This window comes from Falco punctatus (genome assembly GCF_963210335.1).
Source record: "Falco punctatus genome assembly, chromosome: 1".
In the NCBI taxonomy this organism is placed as follows: domain Eukaryota; kingdom Metazoa; phylum Chordata; class Aves; order Falconiformes; family Falconidae; genus Falco; species Falco punctatus.
In genome coordinates, this window is record NC_137580.1 from 23835508 (window position 1) to 23853751 (window position 18244).

The 18244-nt window shown below is 43.5% G+C and overlaps 1 protein-coding gene across 1 annotated transcript in view; it reads right to left on the minus strand.

Annotated features, from left to right (window-relative positions):
* Positions 1–17556, minus strand: part of SHROOM3 (shroom family member 3) — a 115861-nt gene extending 98305 nt beyond the window's left edge. Inside the window, exon 1 of the mRNA XM_080408015.1 lies at positions 17373–17556. The gene's annotated coding sequence lies outside the window, so the exon portion shown is untranslated. The remainder of the gene's footprint in view (positions 1–17372) is intronic.
* Between the last annotated feature and the right edge of the window lie 688 nt (positions 17557–18244).

An 18244-nucleotide genomic window follows, 5' to 3' on the forward strand; every position in this document is an offset into this window, starting at 1 on the left:
ATGAGGAGGTGAAAGGCTAATGGGTCCTGAAAATAGTTTGGTGGTGATAGGGCTGAGATTATTTCTTCAAACAACGTTTCTCTCATTAAAAGCAGGTAGGTATCAGATTTTAATGACTTGATTTTTCCCATCTTGGTAGGACCAGAAAGACTTTACTTCCCTGTTCTCCACAGCCGTCTTGCAGAAGAAAATGCTTTACCTGCCTTCTTATCATGGTTAAATGATACCTGCACTTGAAAGCAGGATTTTTACCCTTCTCTACAACCTTAGGCAAATATACCTAGTTCTCAGAGAGCTGACAGGAAGACAAATCACCTACTGCAAACTGACAGCTGTCAACTGACAATAAATACCTTTAATAGGGAGAGTTTCATCCCTGCCACGTACCTATCAGCTTTCACTGAAATTATACCCTCCTCCCTGTGATCAAGCCACTATAGCTGTGTATCCAGCTTCAAATGCAGCCTTGAGCACTGGGGTGGGGGGTGTCTGCTGTTTTTCCTTCCCTCTCTTCTTGCATGACATCTCTTCACAAATGGCATGAAACATCTGAGAGATTTGTTTCAGTCTGCCAGTTCCCTGACTCCCTCTTGTCTATGGAGGCTTCTCTGCACATTTCTGTATTTATTGCAGGCTGTTAGGCATAGAAATACTAAAGAAATCAATATACTCTTTAGAAAAGTTAAATAGCCCAAACTTCTGAATGTTTCACCTCAAACCTCTTGAAACTCTCACATAAAATTACAACATGTAATTCCTGGTCTTAAAGGAATTAAAGCACTTGCTTGAAAACAATCTGCTTTGCTGAGTCACAGCAAGAGGTTAAGCAATTTGCAGGAATGAGGCCACAGTTACCTGACAGTGGGAAAAAAAGTGAAGGTGTGGGGAGAAAAGAAGTCTGCTTTTCAAAAGTGAATTTCCAGGGGAAAGGAAGGAATAAAACCATTCACTCAGACAGACAGACAGACAGTTCCTACCCCTGCTGCCTGAATAAAGGCTCTTTCAGTATTAGCCCCCCTGGCAGCATGCCATCTCAACACCGTTGTCTTTAGGAGACAGAGTTCTTATGTGGCAACATCATCCCTGGCATAAAAGTCTGCATCTCTCAGTAAGACCAGTGATGCTGAGCTATCTATAACCTCTGAGAATCCAGTCCCACCACTTCGCTATGCAGCAAAGCCCCTCAGCTAGAACAGAAGTGCTCCAGGGCCTGAGGAAAATGACAGGCACAACATATCATTACATTGGGGTTATTTACATCAGTTATAACATTGGCATCTGTAATAAGGCAGAAGTGGTCCTTGTTTTACCAAGAAGGACACTCTGGTGGCTACATATCCACCGGAGACTTTACTGAATGTATCTCATGATAAATACAGATCCACTATTGATTTGAATAGAACGAGATTTTGGCAATTAACAATAAATAATACACATCGGCTCACATTCCTAAAACGTCACAGTTCAGAAAGGAAAACACTTCCTCAAATCAAATACAAGCTGAATTCTAAAAGATCCTTTTCTCCTTTAGCACTCATCACTGTAGCAGGAATACCAGCCCCATTACTGCTTATTCATGAGTATGCGTATGCAGGAGCAGGGAAGAGGGCAAGGAAGAATTTCTTTCTGACAAAAAAAAAAAAAAAAAAAAAAAAAAGCAGCCCCATTCCTGAGACGCTGTTGCTATGGGCCTGCGGGGTTCACAACAGATGGCAGGAGAGCCATCCCAGCGCCTTGCTCTGAAGCTGTCCACTCAAGCATACCGTTCGCATTCCCCACATACCTCCGGCCCCCTTCGGCACAGGGCGGCGTGTCCCCCCCCCCCCCCCCCCCGACCTCTCTCCTCGAGGTGCCAAGCTGCGGGCCGGGATGCCAGCAGCAGCCCCACATTCGGTCCTCCCACCCCCTCCGCCTTCTGCCGTCCCTCTCTGTCCCTGCATTTTCCCACAACTGAGTTGTGATATACAATGGCAATACTTTATTTTCTGAGAGTTTGAATCACTGGGAGAAAGCAGTTTGTTAACCAGAGGCTCAGTCTTGGACACTGCCCGTTTCTGCATCCTTGCACTGGTCTGAATCAGAGGGAGAGAGAAAACAGCCCCTTAGGGCCTGATCCAGATCAGGGCTGCACATCTTCCTGCTCCCTGGATGGAGGAGGCAGCAGCCTTCAGAATAACAGCTTGAGGTGAGGAAGGCTGGACTGAGGCAGAGACATCTTTTTTGCTGCAAAGGACATCACCACACCCAAAACAGCTTAGGGGAGCACAGTCCAGAGCTGAGGTCACTGCCAGAAGGGATTCACTGTCTCACAGGTGCTATTAACAGCTGGTAAGTGTGAGAGAAAGTGTGGAGAGGGAAAACAACGTATAGATGGAGCAAGAAAAGTACCAAGTGGGGAGAGGCATGATTTAAGTCACAGAGATGTCCAGGTGCATAGAAGAGAGACAGCAGAAGCAGCAATGAGCTGCAGGTACAGCATTCTGCTTTGCTGCTCCATCTAGTCTAATGCAGGGCAAGATTACCTGCAAGAGCTCCCAGAACACGTAAAACCCTGTTGAGATGTCCCCACTGGGGAGGAGTTCACAGGCTCAGCCTTCCTCTCCGTGCTTTACAAAATCCTGCCTGAGAACCAAAGTGTGCCTTCGACTGCACAGCAAAGCCTTCCCACTCCCAAGGCACAGCCATGCTAAAGAAAAGTCAATCCGTCATCACTCCCGACACTTAATCATACCATTCTGGTCTCCTAAACCCAAACAACTGTCATGTTGGCTCTGCAGCAAGGAATTTGAATGTGCTTTGCCTGTTGCTTACTGATCATGCATAAGAGGGCTCTTTGGGGCTTATTTGCATTTGGCTGCTCGAGTCACTGTTTTTTTCTTTTTTGGTGGGGGGCGTGGGGTGGGTGGCAGGGAGTGTGTTACAACGATGGATACAAAGCGGCAGATGCTGTAGGCTAACCATGAAGAGCGGTACTGGACGTGTGCAGCTGGCCATTTGCATTGTGCTGAGCTGCAGGGCTGCTCTAAGGCAGCCTGGGAAATGTGCTCACTGCTCATCAGCAGGTTCATCCAAAATCCTTTGCCACTCTTCTTTATGGCTGTGACTTGCCTGACCCTCCCAAATGTTGTTCTTCCAAAGCACCAGGGGATAAAGTTTTTTTATGGTTCATTTTTCTTCTGATGCAGACAAGGCACAAGCACTAAGTTTGAGAAGAGTATGACTTTTGCTAAAAGTCGGTTCATGCGACTGCATGTGCAGGCTTTTCTGTGCAGGCATGCAGGAAATTTTCCCTCCCTCTCACACACACAATGGTTTAGATTTGGTATTTATGAGCTTAAGTTAGAAATAAAGGAGGAATGAAGTTTCCAGGTGGCTCTTTCTTTCTTTAAGCTTTCCTATGCTTTGCCCTCTCTCTCCCCCTCTTTTCTATCTGTCTTTAATCAAATTCCTGCTGTTACTTTTATTGAACAAAGGAGATGCTGGCACAGCCCTGAAGTGCCTATGCACATGGGTTGCCCTATAACAGCCAAGTTGCTACGATTTATTGTTAAATGGTCCCCGCAGGCTGTGATTTCTAAAAGCAGAAAGAAACGTCCAAGCTTTGGCAATTGAGGTAAATGTTAATATATGGTATTTCTTCAGCCACTTGGGTTTCTGTGACGTATTGCCTTTAACCCTTTGAAGGCTTCAGAAAGACTCATCTTTAAGATACTGTAAAACAGACCAGAGAAAGCAGTTACATCACCCCTAGATGATTTTTTCAATTCACTTGAAGGAGAGGTGACTACCATATGTTTTTCATTCAGGCATCTGTTCAAATTTCAGATACTACGTACATCACCTTTCCCCACATTATATACTACAGAGCATTGAATCTCTGCTTAAATTGATCCCAGGAACAGAGAAGAAATATACGTCTGGCTCACCTACAACCTGATATGAAGACCACAGGAGACGTCAAATCACTCAAGCAGGTAGTGGATTAGGACCCAAGCTAATCCTTTGCCCCTGCATGACTGTCCACACTAATTTATAGCTGAACGCTTTGTTTGTGATACTGCCTGCCTGCAGTTCCCCTCAGGAGAGAGTCACAGCACGCAAGAGATGAAAGTGGGGAAAAACTGACCCATCCTTTGCAGAGCTCCCTGCCGCCTTGCAGTCTACATACATGGATCCTTCAGCAAAGGACAACAGGTTCCTCGCATTACTGCAGCCTGGGAACATGCCTACCTGTGCAGGCATCAGGGCATGCCTCAGGGTGGTGGGATCTGTGCTGTAAACCAGCCTCTTCCTACATGCTGTGGACCTCTGTCAGCTCCACTGCCTCAGGAATCTCTATGGCTACTCACATACCAACTAGTTTTGCCCTTGATGGCATGTACTTAAGCAAATGTATGCTCCTGACAGCAGGCAAACGTATGCAGGCAGGAACATACAAACACCCACTGTGCGCATGTCTTCCTCAGATGGGACAGCTGGCTTGTGAGAAGCCAGTGGGGTGCTTCAAGGACTGTAGCTGACAGCTCCCCAAACAAACCTGGAGTTAAAGATATCCTAATAGCAATGAAGCAGGTAATGAGTTTAACGATTAGTTAACGGGTTTACTAAAGGAGTTAATCCCTCAGGAAATAATCAAAATCAAAGTTCAACGAACTTAGTTTTATGATTCACAACCAATCCAAAAGGGCATATAGGTGTGTGTATAATATACGACAGGTCTTCAACGAATATAAATTTGTGCTGGCTCATACTGGAGCTATACTGACTGCAATCTCTTAAGAATCAGCCTCTTTCATCTTCTCTTCCTGGTATCTGCAATATTACCGTGTTAATCAAACAAGAATATATCCCATACTGTACGGCTAGCCCATCTGTATTAAACATTGACACAAAGTGTTGGCTTGATTTGACACCCACTTTTAACAACTCTTGACTTTAAAAAGGTGAAGACCAAAAAAAGTGCCACTTAACTTGAGCAGAGAGAGACTCTTCCAGACTATAAAATCGTAAAATGCAGTCGACAGATCATTATGTGTACGTGAGTAAGATTCTCCACTCACAAGACTCAGCATCCCAAGTGCATGGCATTATTAGCACCCTTTGACACCAAGGGAGGGAACGGCCTTAACATGCTGTACAACTCCGGAGGGTCTCTGAAGTTCACCTCTCCTATGAACTTCTGGCACCTTTCTAGCTTAAAGCCTAATAGATTTGCTTACACTGCTCAACAGCTTCACAGTGACAGAACTTGAACAGCAGCACAGCACTGGCTCCCCGTTTGCTGCAAGCTTGCTTACAACAGCAGCTGAAAAATCCGCCATGCACTGCCTGAACACTTATTTGCTCTGAAGTTTATGATGCTCGTGACGTTCAGGACCAACAGGGTCCTTTAGACTCCTGTCCTCCCTCTCCCAAAGCCCTACCGCGAGGTCCTGGTGCCTCCACAGGCACGAAGCCCTGCCCAGCCTGCTTTGCTGTAGCTGTTGAGAGGCTGCTTACCTTCTGAGACACCAGCCCAAGTCTCAGGTATTCCCATCCTTGCGACGGAGGCAGCCTGCCATTTGGTGAGTGCAGTCCTCACAGGAGGGAACGGCACTACTGCCTTGGAAAGTGGAGAAACAGGAGCATAGCAATTAAGATAACAAGTTGCGGATACAGGTGCTGTGCACAGAGGCACCTCGGGACTAATCCCGCAGTAAAAAGCAGGAGGTTTGCTCAGCAGAGGCAGCTCAGATTACTGCCCTCCTCCCAAGCAGTCGTCAGCAGGCCTGACAGACGGGAGCAGAGACCATGAGCAAAGGGGAAATCTGCGGAGTGAAAGTGCCAGTCAGCTCTGTCCTGGCTCCCCGCAGGCTAGGGGTTGGCCCCCTCTTGTAATTAACACTGGGCTTTGGGGGGAGAGAAAAGAAACCATGTTCAATAAATAAGTGTTTTCAGCCAGCCACGAATTATTTACTCTTTCTCTCAAAATTCACCACTCAAATTTCATTTGAAAAATGTAATTGCGAGAAAGGGTGGGGAATACAAACCAACACTGGAGGAGAGGTACAGCAGGGACGTTGGTCTCTGTTGCTCACTGGCCTGTAAGCTAGGGATAGCAATCTGACTGCAGGTTCAGGGTTGAAAAACATGCCCACAACGATTCCCTTCTGCCAACCATCGTCTGCGAGTTGCATTGCCTCTTCTCCTGTGTCAAGGCACCAGGCCTGAGCCCTGAGACACCAGAAGGCTGTGGACACATGGCTCTGTCGAAAGTCCATGGAAATACCACAGAGAAGTACATGGCCCTCAACACATTGGACCCATCCTGATACAGAGGACATCAGCCTGATGCAGCCAGGGAGGTTCAGGTACCCTCTACCCAGCCAGGCTGCTTTAACATCCAAAAGAATGCTGAAAACAGACATTAAATGTAAGTTGCATATATTCGATTAACATGCTTTTCCTATGGGGAACAAATTGTTACATTACAGGCCAAACTGAACACTCAATTTCACATCTATTTTACCATAAATATTTTTTTTCCCCAGTCAGGCTGTTCGGCCAAAACATACATCATTCACAATTTCACCCATAATTTTTACCACACTTTCTCCACTTCAATATCCCCTTTACTTCAAGAGTATGAAAGCATCATCCTCTTCAATGCAGTTAACTTCCGGATACCCTACAGGCAGGAAAGCTGTTACCTCCCTTTTATAAGGGAAGTGAGTATAAGGAGCAATGCCACATAAAAATACCTGTCAGCAGGACAAACTGAACCCAATGCCCCAGGCCAAACACCAGCACACGGGAGGAGTTTCCAGTCTGCCCAAGACAAAGAATGGCACTGACTGCCTCCATTCATCTCTTGCAATTTCGCTTCAGAACAGCAGTAATTTTTAAAAGCCTGGTAAACACAGAAGACTAAGGGTTAAGTCTGAGCTAACTGGCTCTTTTCAGCTTCTGAAAGATGTATTATTTACCATTATTTCTGATTTTAATTAGTTTAGACATTCTTCAGTAGAAAAAAATAAGAAGTTATGGTCTACTTACGTAGGTTTAACCTACATGAAAATATTTTACATACATGTACTGAAAACCAACCTTACCTCCCTCCTAATGCAAAAGTCAAAGCAGACAGAAAGCTGAAGAAAGGGGTACTGGAAAAAAAAAATGTTCTGGAGCTATTGGTATAGCCAGTGTTTTAGCCAGGTGCATACATGTGAATACTCTTTGTCCACCTGCATTTGTGAGAGTGAGTTAGGCTGCCTTTTGCTACAAACAGGAAGATTTGTGCATATAAAAGACAATTTGATACTGTCTGTGCAGTTTCTGCTCTTCATTATTCTTTTGACTGAGATATTCCATTTATTTAGCCACAAGGGAGAAATAATACCAAGGGATTTGGGTGACCCATACAAGTCCGTTAATGAAAAAATGTAAAGTAGTTACAGCTACCACTACACACTAACATCTGTTTTACTGAAGTAAATCCAGGCAAACTCGGTTCTATCAGTAGGATTAGGTTTGTGTTTATTAGCCTTATCTGACCTCACCACCCTTTCAGAGGAAACCTTGGATCAAGAAGGAAAAACTGAAAAGTTTTTGGGAAACTGTTTTATATTCCTGGGTAACTGGTGTAGCTGAGCAAAATAAATATTTAACCCGGCTACGGATATGCATACATCAGCATGTATCAATGCCACACAACTAACAAATGCCTTATGAATCAATATTTATAGTCAGCTCTTGAAATTAAAGCTATGCAACTGCAGCTTCTTACAATAAAGGTGATGAAATTCAGTTATTCTCAGTTCTCCACCTGCAGTCAGTCACCCTGTGAAGCTGTCATCCTGCAGTCCTTTGCACCTGTGCAGGCAACCAGAATCTCACGCAAGTCCAGGTATTTGCCCTATTGACTAAAGGTCAGCCTAGACACAATCACAGAGAGAGGAGTGAGGCACAGATCAGTCAGAGAACACATGCTTGTTTGTTCAAGTTTTCATACTATCGTGATCTGATCCAGCTCCAACTTAATCCTCAGGAAATTCCAAAAGAAGGAGATTCACACCCTAAAAAGCACTTTGTACAGTGCTGGCAGTGATTTCTCAGCTTTTCCAGTGTCACTTTCTGACAAATCAAACCCCAGTTTGATTATTGCCTGAAGAAGGCAAACTAATTCAAATGCACTCAGTGAAAGAAGCAGCTAATGCAGTGGCGGTGGCTAAAAATTGCTGTGTTTCTAATGCAGTTTCAGGTGAGGGGCCAGTCTTTAATGTCCCACATAATGACACATTTAACATGGGGGGCATTTTTTTTTCCAAGGCATTTTCCCACTGTCTTCATCAGTGGCCTAAACCTTTTTTTCAAAAACTGTATCTAGATCTTCTTCACATTTATTACTCAATGTGGGAAATCTCCTAAAAGCCTGGCAGTCCTAACCTGTAGCTAATTAAATCCTACACAGCAAGCCTGTTGCCAGTGATTTCAAAATTGAATTCTGTTCACCTCTTAGATGTCTGCCCCATGTTTCTCATCAACCCTTCCTAATGAGATAGGAACTGCAAACATTTTGATGAACGCACAGAAAACTCCTCTAATGAAAATACTGATACTTGAGACAGTTAAAGATTTAACAAACACACAACAGAAAAAAAGCCTTTACTTACCTGGGAACAGGCTGTGCAGACCTCGGAAATACTGTACAAACAACAGGTCAGGACCCTGGTGGGGTTTGGCCAGTTGCGCCTATTTGCATCAGCTGAGGAGCTGTCTCCTCATGCAAGACTCCAACAGAAGGCTCATTTTTTTAGTGTTAAAAAGATGTCCTTTAAAAGACCCTCTCCCTGCTCCAAGGTCTCACACAACAGAACATCAGTGACACATGGCAGACGGAGAGCTCAGAAACAAGGACATATGACCAAGGACACACTGGAAAGCTGTGGAGGAGTTCACAACCAAATGTAGAACAGCGCTAAGTCACAAGACCACCCTGCCAGTCCTCTACCAGCATTAATGCCAGCTTTGGCCTCTCAAGCTGTCAGTCTTAAAAATTCCATAAGCACGAAACCTTCCTTTCTCCCATTCCCCCAGTCATCATCACTGAACAAAAAATAACTCCACCACATAGCAGCTCTTTGGAAACACGTTCCTGCACTGCTACAGAGTGGGGTATGAGCCAATGCCTATCCTAATTAATTTCATTCACAAAACTTGGATTTATTTGATGCAATTTTTTGGCACACTGTCAAATACGACACAAAATTACATTAGTGTCATAAGAGGAAAGGATTAGTCCACAGAGTTCTTTGAAGAATTGTGTTGGCACTTGTCTTTTTGTAAAAATGCCAGCAGCTTCCCCTCTCCCTAGGAATGGCCCATTTTCTCCTCGTCAATGAGGGAAATCACTGCTCAGTGAGGGTCTAAGCCAAAGCCTTTTTGAGTCTGTGGGAATTTTTCCACCAATTTCCATGGGTCTGAATCGGCTCTGAGTGTCAGATGTCAGTACGACTGACATCTTCCTCCCACACTTCAACACTTCGATAGGGTCATTTATCAGGTAGAGTGGAAAGTAAAAGACCTTTTTCTTTTTTTTTTTTTTTTTTTTTTTTTTTTTTGTTTGTTTGTTAAAGCCTTAGTTATAGCCAATTTGGTGCCAAAATAAGAACAGCTTTGTAGCTATGACATAGGTTTAAGTATTCAGGATATCTGGGTTTAATTCCTGATCTTGCCACAGAGGTCTTTTAATGAGTTGATTAGAACCAGATTTGTTGGAAAACATAACACTGGCCATGCTGTGGCAGAACAGAGACCCAAGTAGCCCTGTAGCACCTGAAAGCAGACATGTCAAGAAGAGGATAAGAGCAGAACAAATATACCCACATGTCCAATGTCCTCCCAGCCCCAGCATTTTGCAGTGCAGTGACTACATAAGCATGAGACAGCCCCTGGCACTTAGCAGCAGGTTTTTGTCTGCCACAGGAATGGTGTTTTCAGAAGGTGTATCTTTGGGTGAATTCTCAGTTTGTTCAGCACCTGAATTATCCAGCTTCCCTTTGACACTCCCGGTCTCAGGGCTGTATCATACTTATCCCAGCATCTCCCCCAGGTCTTATCATTCAGGCAAGGGGGCCCAGGGACAGGGATGTGCCAAGAGAATAAGCTGAATAGCCCAAGTAATGTAGGGAATCTGTAGGGAAGCATGAAAACAAACACACAGATTATGGTTATAGCCAAGGATAAGCTTAATCCTTTCTTTTTGCACAGTTTTTAGCACAACAGGAAAATGAGGATAATGTTTTCTATCCCTGCTCCTTCTTTATTTGACTTGTATTTTTAGCCTAAGGTTCTTTGAGATGGAAAAGAATCGAAGGCACTGCTAAGCTTGAGGCAGACACAAACCACCACCAACCACTAACACTGAAAACAGAAAATCAACTGCTGTGAATACTGATCCTTGCTATGTTTGTATCTCTTTGTTTAATTATGCCTCACTACAGAGCTGCCCCAGAAAGAGAGATGATACAGTCACATGTCCTCCCCTCTACATAAAACATACTATGAGAACTGGACAAACTTACACCCTTGGGACAGGTAAAGCTGTTCGTAAAGTTGTTAGTAGGCATCAGGAGCCGTGGCAGCCACGTACTTTAATTGCAGTATCTATCTTGATGGTGACAACAAGCACCAAGCCCAAAACATTAGATCCTCATTCAAACTACTGCTTATTTGTATGAGCAGAGGATTCGCTCATGGGCAGCTTTGGAGAAGAACAAGGCTGAGGGGTGAGGTGGTCTCAGAAGCACTAAGCTTGTGTGCCTTGAGCCTCAAGAGTGCAAGAAGATGTTAGGGCAGCTATATGCTATAGAAACTGAATGTACTTTATCTTTGATGTAATATTGTATATAGCTACATAAATAATACTTGAACAGGCTTTCTATGGTCAGTTGTATCTGTGTGATTTGACACATGCTAAGAACACACGTTTCGCGTTTTGGAGGCATGCAGTTTTTCTGTAAACCACAGCTCTTACAAGATTCATACTTCATGCAATCTCACTGGCTCTGCAAAGGCAAACGTCACCATCAGAGCACCTCACATCCCAAGCCAGAACCTATGTGCTGGCCTGAACCCTAAAAACAACACTGCAGAAGAAGTGCTCTGCAGGACTCCTGCACGTCAGCATGTACAGTGTAAGGTCCTAAAGCCCTGGTAGTTCTAGGCATAAAATTTTTGCTTGTTGTTCCACTAGCAAATTTTAATAGAGCTTTGCATTCATTAACCAAGAGTGACACTGGATCCAAGAGTTTAAAGAATCAAAGGACCAAATTCTGACCTGAGGTAACTCATCTGAACTCCATTCAAGTTAACGGAGCTGCTTTACACCCAGCAAGAATATGGACCAAACTGCCCGTGGCAAGCTCACTTCACAACATACTGTCGTCTCAACAAGAATGACTTCATGTTTTCACCTCTGCCCTCTGCACCAGGCAACAGTGAATGCCACAGCAACTCTAAGGGAATGGCTTGTAGAAGGCCTTAGTTCAAACAGTGTTTGTGTTAGAAAGGGCATCTGAGAGCTGTTGTCCCTGTTGACTGTCGTTCCCTTCAGCATGATATTCGCAGAACAGCTACATTTGCCATCATGCCTCAGTGATCTAATTGCTGCTGTTACGAACACGTTGAATGTAAAAACTATGTAAACAGTGTGACGCTCTGACAGCCATTCTAGCCATTCTTGCTTACTGACCTGTGGAAAAGTCTATTTTTGGCAACTGCTGTAGGCCACTGTGGTTGCTGTAAAGCAGACAAGGCAATGCCCACATTTTGAGCGTTATCTTCAGCCGATACAAGCATGCACAACACAATTTCATTGAAATGATACCACTGAAAAGGCCTGGGTCTTTTTTTAATTGCACCCAACACTGCTTAGATACTGAAAGTGGAGAGGAAGTGAAAGAAAAAAACAAATTGGAAAAAATAACCCGTCTTTCACAATTAAACAGCTAAGCTTTATTTCTGTGGCTTGTAGCTTTAGTTTTTAAACACTGAGTCTCCTCCAGCTGGTTAAAGATCAACTGAGTATCAAAAACTATCTAAGGTAGTTTGCTGAGGACTGCAGGCAAGCCCCTGCTACACCATTAAACAAACTGGTCTCTCCAGTTCCTCATAGTGATTCACACCTACTGTTCCCAAATTGGCAAACCCTGAGCAAAAAGACCTCCCCAGCATCAGCCTATGGCTTGATGGAACTGGTTTTGCTTATACTCAGAGACGTTTGTTACCAGCAGTGACAGAGACATGCTGAAGACTATCACAGGAAATACTTGTGGAGACCTCTCTTCCAAGGACCTAACTTCTTGGCTCACTCCCATAGTCTGTCGCCAGTGAAGCGATATTTGTTTGTCTCTATACACAGTGATAATTTTAAAGGTTGTTCCCCTCACTCTGTTTACCTGTGGCAATTTGATCTGGCTAGCAGGACTGAATGCTCAAGTGTGAAATATATCAGAACAAAATGAATGTGCTTTCTTCTGTGCCAGCAGACAAAAGTGTCCTGAAAAACCCTGTATTTAAAAGCAGGCAAGGAGAAAACAGGTATTTTGTTGCACAATTATAAATGTCTTCAGAATCAGGGAGCAGAAAAAGGACTGGAACAGACCACCAAGCTAAATCCACCTTGCCAGTGGCAAGCATACAAAAGATACAAGCAGCAAGGTATATGAGGCAGGAAATCATAACTCAGCAGGGACTGGAAAGTGCACCTAAGGTACACTCAGTAAGGCTTTGTAATTCCCTGAGATGCAGAGTAGCTCTTACTCCAGCTTATTCTGGCTTCAGCACAAAGAAGTGTGAAGTATCAGCAAGCCTCCTCATAGCACACCAGTTGCAGACCTGAGGTCTACAGCAATGAACAAATACACATGTGGCTCAGTCTATTGTCCTAGAAATGAACAGGCAAAACAAGTGCAGGGAGGTAGCAAGGAATGGGCAGGAAGAAAGGGACTCGCTTTAAGAACAGCCTTTTAAACAAGTTTAGCATGAGCAGCCCTGCTAAAGAAGCAGAAAAAGCTGAACATCTGAAAACTGCCACTCAGGGCTCCTGAGGTGAGGATGAGACAAAGCAAATGCAGCTAGAGAGCATCTATGAAATATCATTTAACAGTTATCTCCCAAATAAGCATTATCTTAGGCAATAGACAGAGTACTTAATTAACACTAGGGTTCATTTGGTCATTATCTGTCTCTGACCTACTCTAAGTCTACAAACAAGGAAGCTGAAAGCATATAAATTCACTACTTTACGTGTCTCTCCTACTACAAGTTCCTCCCTGAACTCCCCAGGACGTTTGCACAGGAATGAAAGGCAGACTATAGTCTTATGTACTAACTACTCTGGTACTGTTTATTTGTTTATAACCGTTGATATTTGTTAAGTATCCTTGTGAGAAAGGTAATTTTTCTCATCTCTGCTTATTTCAGTCTTTCCTCTCATATTGACTTTTACCCAATTTTCCCTTCATAATCCTTTCATTAAAACTGTTCCCACTCTTTTCCTCTGTTAAACTGATCAATAACAGGCTGATGAAGAGTGACAATGACGCATCAGGAGCTTTGCAGATGACATTTCAAAGGAAATAACACATCATTGCATCAGTGTGTTTACAGACCTAGCAAGGTGTTGTAACACTGATTTTTGCTTAGTAACACAATTAGAGGCTCACTCTGCTGCCACTGGTACTAAAAGCTTACCTTTGTCCTAAAATAAAACCCAAGACTAAATAGCAATCTGAGTATGCTGTGTGGGCTACACAAGTGTGTGGAGGGGGGTCAAATGTATTTTGTTGGTCCTCTGTTTGATGGTCTCACTGCAATACATCTGAATAAAAAAATCTGCACTTTCAGTCCATTGTGATGTCTGGTGTCACCATCACACTGCTATAGAAAGCTTCTGAGGTTTTAATTTGAAAAACAATGAATCACACCTCAAAAACATGCTGACCTTGAATATGCTTTGGAAAGGACCAAAACCACATACACCAAGCAGACTTTGCTATTGTTTGCCTGTGGCTTTTAAGGGGTAAAGTCTGTGTCAGTGTAAGTTTGTGTCACTCCTTAAGCAAGACCTCTCATGAAATACTGAAATCAGAGACTAAAAATTCAGGTCACAAATGACTGGTCAGTCAGTTTTCAGACTGCTGGTATTTGCAGCAAGCAACCTTAATCCACCTCAATTAGACCATTATGACCAATTTACAAAGATCAACATCTCAAGCACTCCAAAAATAATTTATTTTCAGATGATGTAGTACTGCAAAACATCACCTTCTTGCCAACACAACAAACACCAATCCCAAAAGGGAAGCACACAAGTGCTTCCTTTACCAGTCTTAATTAACATTTAGGGTAAAGATAATCTGCACATCCTCAGTGCTGTGGCTTCACCTCAAGTCTGGCTTGCAAACCTTTGTTCACATTTTATCACATGGATATGCTGCTTGCCCAGCAGCATCCCCCTACGTGAGATGAAGGCTCTACGTGGCTCAGGTTCTGTACTGAGCTGATTTCCTTAATTTGTTTCTTTCACATCTTGCCTCATTTCATTTTATGCTATTGGAAGGGTTTATTTAATGCAGAAACTCACTTTCCCCTCACTGCTTTTCTCTGTCTCACCATTCTCCTCTGGGATCCTTCTTTTATCCCTTCTCATCCAATTTCCCTCTAGCACTGGAGACAAAATCTTTGTCTTCTACCTTGCCACCAGCTAGGCAGAGTGCTGAGTCTTGCCACTTTTGGTGGCAGGGAGAATTCAGAAAAACTTGTGACTCACTTCCCACAAAGCAGTCAGGACCTCACATTTTTGTTCTTTTGCTGCTTTCATGCCATCACTGCAGAGTCAGCTGGGACTGTGTCAGATTACCTGAACTGAAGGCTGGGCTCTTAGCTCTTAATTGCAATTTTTCAGTTCTAAGTTTATGGATTCTCACTGAGCTTTAAATGTGCACGAAGGGCTTGAAGTACCTTGGCAAGGGAATAATATGTGAATGTAATACCTCTTGAAGTTAACATGCTTGATCTCTCTAGTGGTGATGAAATGAAACCATGAAAGGCTCCAAACCAAATTTTCTTCAAGTTCACTATGGTATTCCAAAACAGGAAAACATCAAATACCCTTGCATACTCATTAAAAAGGAGAAGAAAAGGTGAAAAGGTCTTGGGAACTTAAAAATAATGGAGAGAGATACTATTACTTTACACTCTGAAGTGTCATTTCAGAACAGAAAGCACTGCTGATTGTTGATTTTTTCAGAGGTGGACACCTCCTATTTCAGTAACTCACCAACTATAATAACAACCATGTGATCAATGCCCATTGGGATCGCTCTGTCTTTCATGATTCCTACTGCATGTGAAAAGTCAAGGAAATTTAAAAGTTGCTCATTTTCTCTTTTAGTTTGAAGAAAGCCTTAAAGCTTTCTAAGAGATGTGGTCCTGTGATTCAGGCATCTCCCAAGGAAATATTAAGAACTGCTGAATTTAGGCCTGGTTATGACACTGCTGATGTTGAGTACATCATTTCTCTATGTATAAAGACATATATGCATACATAGGTACATATACATGCATGTGTGCACATATGTGTATGTGAGTCCATACATATCCAGGCAGAGCATGACTGCTTATTTGCTGTCAGTGTCCTGTTTGAGACACACAGGCACTGACCTTCCCAATGTACTTCTCCCAGTTTGCAGGCTGCAAAGGGGCCTTTCAAAATACAGGCAGGTTTTAGTCTCCACCAGAGAAATGATGCTAATGAAAATACTTCAGTGAAGTGGAGAGGAAGAAGTTTGGGATGAGACAACAGCAATGGGGCTCCAGGCGTTGTTTCTCCTTCCTTTCTTTTTACCTCTTAGGTGGACAGATCAAACACCAGAACCAATTCTCAACTTACACCAAATAGAACCAAATAGTTCATCTTGGCAAAATGAAATTAAACTGTGACAAAGGATTCTATTTTCACAATTTTGCTGAGTTAGTTTGATTTAAACATTTTGTATAGTCAATACAGGTGGACTACAATCTACATGGGCCTTAAAACCATTTATTTCTGGAAAACACCCAAATTGCAACAAACTACTTCTGCAAATATCCTCCCAATGGCTACCCAAACCATCTAATAGTTCTGTATATGAATATTCAGAATCTGTCATAAGGTCATTGCCAGTACCCAAAGGTGCTTTAGGTAAACAACAGAGTACGGCCAGCAAAAGCACGAGATATACTGCAGAGAGCAGGAGGGTGTCTGAGCTGATCATACCTGCCCTACCTGGACATCATTGCTCAGATGTTAGTTGTTTCAACTTAGCGACCCAAGCTGACACCATCTGTTTGGCTAATGACAACTCCTCAGGTCTGTGCTGATCTTGACCCAGATTGCTTTCTGGCTAAGTGTGGAAATTCAGGATAGAGCACACCATAAAGTGATACCAGCTATCACCTAACTGGCACAGAAAAAACTGCATATGCCCACAGTAAAAATACAGGAAGAACCTCTATTAAGGTCTTAAACCTCCACCCCAGACTGCAGACCCTAACAACTCTGATTCAAAATGTGCATCAAGATTCAAGTTCTGTGTCCTCACCCTAAGACAAACATATTTATTATTCACGTCACCAAAGAGGATTAGCACAATTTGCTTCACTGAGTTATGCTCAGCACACCATCAAACAGCATGCTGGCATCACTACTCACTACCATCTACAAGACCTTTGAAAGTCAGGAAAATGGCGACATAGAACATGTGAGAAGTCACTCGTTTGGTGGTGGCACAGGGGCTGTTTCTCAAAAGATGCAGATGAAGTGGCTCTTCCCCCTAGATCACATCTTGAATACAATATTGGTCAGACTGCCCTTGGTCAGCACAGCCGCTCTATCACTCACCTGCAGAACACGAAGCAGCTCCAAATCTTGGTCAGGCCAGTGGAAATCTTTCTGCTGTGACAGCAACAGTGATAACATGCAGCAAGTGAGGGAAAAGCTATGTACAGAACTGCCACCCTTTCACAGGGAGCCCTAAGCACTTTGAAGGAAGACAGGACTGCTTGTAAATCACTGAACAGGAACCCTGGATTGTCATGTGGCAGGGGAGCAGTAAAAGAGATTTGGATAAATATTACACATGCTTGGATGTATCAGTGACAAAGGAGTCATAGAAGAGTTGGCTGAAAAGAACAAACATTTGCCCTTGGACTCATGCCTATGTTCTTAAAACAAGGCTTTTGCCAAGATCAAGCCAAGCCACAGGCTTCCAGCTGGAGATGTAAGGAGAATGACTGTGACACCCTGCAGGCAGGAGAAAGGGAGGGAAGGAGTGTTGAAGATTGCCTACCTGCGAACGACTAGCTTCAGTTTCTTGTAAGACCCTTTAACCAGGGAGATGGCCTCTCTCCTGGAGCTGCTCAGTTCCACCTCATTGATGTTCACCACTTCATCACCAGCCTGCAGCTTGGCAGGCAGGGAGTCCGCTTTACCTCCCTCTTCGATCTGCGCCGGAAAGAGAGGAGAAAGAAATAGTAAGACATTCCTGCCACAGTCTGGCTATCACATGCAGAGCTGAGCAAACACTTCTGTTGAAGGAATTAGGTCTACCCAGCTCCAAACTGAGCAATCTGACTAAGAAACATTGTCTCCCTTTGCCAGCCAGCTTCCTCAAAGGTCTGTGCTTGCCTCCCCTACATTTCATATAAATGGAAGCTGGGGATCAATAACCAAATTAATTCTGCCAAGAAGCATTGTTTTGAAAAAGCCTGAAAAGTCTTTGATATTTGGAAGCAGCAAACGCCAGCAAAACGTCCATGGAACACCTCCTGATAAAAGCACCCAGGCACAAGCCCAAGGGCAAAGCCAGGATTAGAAGAGCTTGGATGTGATTTTTTTTGTCCAAGCTTCTCTCTGTGATCAAGCTGGCTGATTAACAACAGCTTCTTACTTACTGGCCAGCAACAAAGCAGATGCACATAGGTGTTTGTAGTTAGTGACATGCAGCACCTCTGTAGGGTTTTTCAGCTAGGGATTTAAAGAAAGTAGACAATTATTTTAATTTTATGAGAAAGTAAGCAGTCTGTGGCAAGTAGCGGCAAAGCTAGGTGAATCTTAGGGCACTTCCTTCTGTTTTGTATGGTCCACCATGTACATTGTGTAGTCCTTCATGCACACCGATTCTCCATCAGTGTGCCAACAGAAATATGCCAATTCTGCAAA